Source organism: Nicotiana tabacum, chromosome 2, assembly GCF_000715075.1.
Source record: "Nicotiana tabacum cultivar K326 chromosome 2, ASM71507v2, whole genome shotgun sequence".
Lineage (NCBI taxonomy): Eukaryota > Viridiplantae > Streptophyta > Magnoliopsida > Solanales > Solanaceae > Nicotiana > Nicotiana tabacum.
The window spans coordinates 63,676,736-63,679,904 of NC_134081.1; the positions used below are offsets into that span (position 1 = coordinate 63,676,736).

General features: G+C 38.8%; 1 non-coding gene across 1 annotated transcript; it reads right to left on the reverse strand.

Moving 5' to 3' along the window:
* Window positions 1-392: 392 nt before the first annotated feature.
* On the reverse strand, window positions 393-499 carry LOC142174129 (small nucleolar RNA R71). The gene has a single exon (XR_012703462.1). It is a non-coding gene; the product is annotated as a small nucleolar RNA R71 (small nucleolar RNA).
* Window positions 500-3,169: the final 2,670 nt, after the last annotated feature.

The following is a 3,169-nucleotide window of genomic DNA, read 5'->3' on the forward strand; positions in this document are numbered from 1 at the left end:
TTCGGAAACATAGCTCCCGGCCAAGGGAGACCACTTGGTGATTATGCTAGACCGGTCTACAACCAAGGCCGGTCAAGTGTGAGGCCACCTCCAGTGGTAGCTAATAATTTTGAGCTGAAGCAAGGGTTGCTCCAAACGCTTCAAAATAGCTGTGTTTTTAGAGGAAAGATGAACGAAGATCCAAACAATTATCTGATGGACTTCGAGGAGATAATGAACACATTTCAATATAATGGTATGTCACAAGATTCAGTTTACCTAAGGTCATTCCCCTTCACACTTAAAGATGATGCAAAGCACTGGCTTCGAAGTTTGCCCCAGGGATTGATTAGAACATGGGAGGAGATGACCAGAAAAGTTCTTGCTAATATTTCTCCTCAGCGAAAACGGGCAAGTTTAGAAGAGAAATCCATAACTTCTGTCAGAATGAGACTGAAATTTTGTTTGAAGCTTGGGAGAGGTTTAAGGAGATAGTGCGTAAGTGTCAGCATAGTGGAATTGAACTCTAGATGCAACTCCAGGATTTTTGGGAGGGATTGACACTGGCCTCACGCAGAACATTGAGCAACGCAGCTGGAGGTCCGTTGATGGAAAAGACTCCAGAGGAGATAGTCATTATTCTTGATGAGTTGTCTGAAGATACAAATCAGTGTCCCTCTGAAATTGCTGAAAGAAGAAGCTCGAATGGTGTTCACCAGGTTGATGCTAACACATATGTGCACGTACAACTTGATGCCATGGCGACAGAGATAAGGAAGCTAACCTTAGTTTTAATACAAAGTGAGAATCACGCAGCTTGTGATATATGTGGAAGAGGACACCCTACTCATGAGTGTCAAGCCTCAACTGAGGAAGTAAATGCTGTGGGAAATTATAACTTCAATGCAATGGGTCAGAAGCACCCCGGTTTTTCATGGATTTCACCTGGGGGTACTGCAAATGCATGGCAACAAAATAACTCCAGATTTTAAGGAGCTCCTGGTTTTGGGAATCAGTCGAGGCTGCAGTTTCAGCCTCAACAACCAATTCAGTCTGGGTTAGAAGATCTGATGAAATCCTTTATTATCAAGACTGATAAGAGATTAGATGCTCATGGTGTAGCTATCAAAGAACTTGGGACAGGTTTGCATAACTTGGAGAGATAAGTGGGACAAATTGCAAATATATTATTTGAGAGAATCCCTGGTACTCTGCCAGCTGATACTGAAAAGAATCCTAAAGAAACAGTAAATGTTGTAACCTTGAGAAGTGTACAAGTGTTGAAAGATCCCACTCCAATTCACAAAGAAGTTGCGCCTGAAAAAGAAAGTGGGAAGGAGCTAAAAATTGAATATGATAAAAAGACTGAGAAGAAGAAAGGCAAGAAGGGAGCTGAGAAAAAAGAAGAAGGAGGAAAATTCAAGAAGGGAGGAATCTGATGATATGAGCAAGCACATGCCTGCTCTACCTTTTCCCCAAAAGCTTTATAGAGAGAAGCTGGACAAGCATTTGAGATATTTCTGGATATGCTGAAACAAGTTAATGTAAATTTGCCATTCACTGAAGTTCTCTCCTAATTGCCAGCCTATGCTAAGTTCTTGAAGGAAATCCTGACAAAGAAGAGAAAGATAGAAGAGACATCAGTAGTCAAGCTCACAGAGCATTGCAGCGCAATCTTGCAAAACAAACTCCCACAAAAGTGTGGAGATCCAGGGAGTTTTACTATACCTTGCTCGTTAGGCACTCTTAATTTTGATAAATCTTTGTGTGATTTTGGTGCCTCAATTAATTTAATGCATTTGTCAATTTATAGAAAACTGGAGAATGAGCTTGGAGAGATAAGGTCGGCACCAATATTTTTACAGCTGGCAGACCAAACAACTATAGTACCCGAGGGGATAGTGGAAGATGTATTAGTTCAGGTAGATAAGTTCGTCTTTCTAGTAGATTTCATTGTAGTGAAGATGGAGGAGAATAAAGAGGTCCCCCTTATTTTAGGAAGACCATTCTTAGTGACGGGTAGAGCAATATAAGACATACATGATAGAAAGCTCATGCTTAGAGTGGGTGATGAGACGGTGACTTTCGAGATAAATGTGGAGATGGGGGTGAGAAAGGAGAAGTCAGCTGCAAGTGTAGAGTGGAGAGTGAAAAGCTCGAAAGAGAAGGTCCCAGTGATTGAGAAAGACAGGTGTGGGGTGTACCCCAAGAAGGCTGAGAAGAAGATGTCTGCATGGATGTGTGCATTGGTTCGAGCGCGTGGAATGGAGTTCGACTCAGACCCCGACTAAAAATCCAAAGAAGTTTCCTCTACCTTATGCTTTTTAATTGTATGTCATGGGGACATGCCACAACTTAAAGTGTGGGGTGGGAGAAAATTATATGTTGTATGTATTTGTGTTAGTAATTTAGTTTTGTTATTTTAGTAGTTAGAGATAGAAAAATGAGAAAAAACCATATGTTGTATGTATTTGTGTTAGTAATTTAGTTTTGTTGTTTTAGCAATTAGAGATAGAAAAATGAGAAAAAACCATAAAAATTTAAAATTTTTGACTTTTCCTCACCTAATTGTTATGTATCTTAGTTAACTCATTTGAGCCTATAATCTTATTTCTTTGGCAACCACATTACAAGCCTTATCCATTTGTTTGAATTAATCATCTATTTGAACCTTGTACCTCTCATGAGCACTTAAATTTGTTATGAACTTAGTAAAAGTTGAAGTATGGGGTGATTGGTTTGTCTTTTGAGTAGAACTAATGAAAAAAGGAAAAAGGTGCACTGTTTTGAAAAAAGTAAGAACCACTTGAATTGAAAGAGAAAGAAAAAAATAATTGTATTGTTGTGTAAATTATTCCATGATAGTGGTAAATCTTGATGTAATAGTGCTTAAAGAAGTTTGTAGTTAATAATATAAGTTGATGTCAAGGTGGAGTTATGGATTGACATAAGTGTATGGTTTTGAAAGGTAAAGTGTATGTATTAAAGTGCTTAAGGAGGTGTAGTCACTTTTATATCTAAATGTATCCTACCCGTCCCGCAGCCTGCATTACAACCAATTAAAGTCCTATTTGATCATTGACTAAATGAGCTCGATTAGTTGAGAAGTACACTATGGGCAAGCCTATGGTTCATCTTTTGTGGCATATGAATGCTATTTTTGAGAGTGAGTGAATTCTTTCGATATTGA